General features: G+C 57.7%; 1 protein-coding gene across 1 annotated transcript in view; it reads right to left on the bottom strand.

Moving 5' to 3' along the window:
- LOC107575051 (uncharacterized protein C19orf43-like) overlaps nucleotides 1-815 on the bottom strand; it is an 8201-nt gene that overhangs the window by 3109 nt on the left and 4277 nt on the right. The window lies entirely within an intron of this gene.

Here is an 815-nt window from a genome sequence, read left to right as displayed (position 1 = left end):
GTGAGTGAGTGAGTGAGTGAGTGAGTGTGTGAGTGTGTGAGTGAGTGAGAGAGAGTGTGTACGAGTGTGTATGAGTGTGAGTGAGAGTGTGTGTGTGTGAGTGAGTGAGAGTGTGTGCGTGTGTGTGAGTGAGTGTGTGTGAGCGTGAGTGTGTGCGTGTGTATGAGTGTGTGTGAGTGAGTGAGTGAGTGAGTGTGTGTGTGTGTGCGCATGAGTGTGCGCGTGAGTGTATGAGTGTGTGTGTGTGTGTGTGTGCGTGAGTGTGTGTGCGTGAGTGTGTGCGTGAGTGTGCGCGTGTGTGAGCGCGTGTGTGAGCGCGCGTGTGAGCGTGCGTGAGTGCGCGAGTGTGAGTGTGTGTGCGCGAGTGTGAGTGAGTGAGTGAATGTGTGTGTGCGCGTGAGTGTGCACGTGAGTGTGTGTGTGTGCGTGCGTGTGAGTGAGTGTGTGTGTGTGAGTGTGCGTGAGTGTGTGCGTGAGTGTGCGCGTGTGTGAGCGTGTGTGAGCGCGCGTGTGAGCGTGCGTGTGAGCGTGCGTGAGTGAGTGTGCGCGTGCGTGAGTGTGCGCGTGAGTGAGAGTGTACGTGAGTGTGCGCGTGAGTAAGTGTGAGTGTGTGTGTGAGTGTGTGTGTGAGCGTGTGTGTGCGCGTGAGTGTGCGCGTGAGTGTATGAGTGTGTGTGTGTGCGTGAGTGTGTGTGAGTGTGCATGAGTGTGTGCGTGAGTGTGCGCGTGTGTGAGCGCGCGTGTGAGCGTGAGTGAGTGTGCGCGTGAGTGAGTGTGCGCGTGCGTGAGTGTGCGCGTGAGTGAGAGTGCGCGTG

The sequence above is a fragment of the Sinocyclocheilus grahami genome, unplaced genomic scaffold (genome assembly GCF_001515645.1).
Source record: "Sinocyclocheilus grahami isolate Dianchi unplaced genomic scaffold, SAMN03320097.WGS_v1.1 scaffold2447.1, whole genome shotgun sequence".
In the NCBI taxonomy this organism is placed as follows: Eukaryota; Metazoa; Chordata; class Actinopteri; order Cypriniformes; family Cyprinidae; genus Sinocyclocheilus; species Sinocyclocheilus grahami.
Note: the sequence above shows the minus strand (reverse complement) of the source record. Positions and strands in the feature narration are given on the sequence as shown.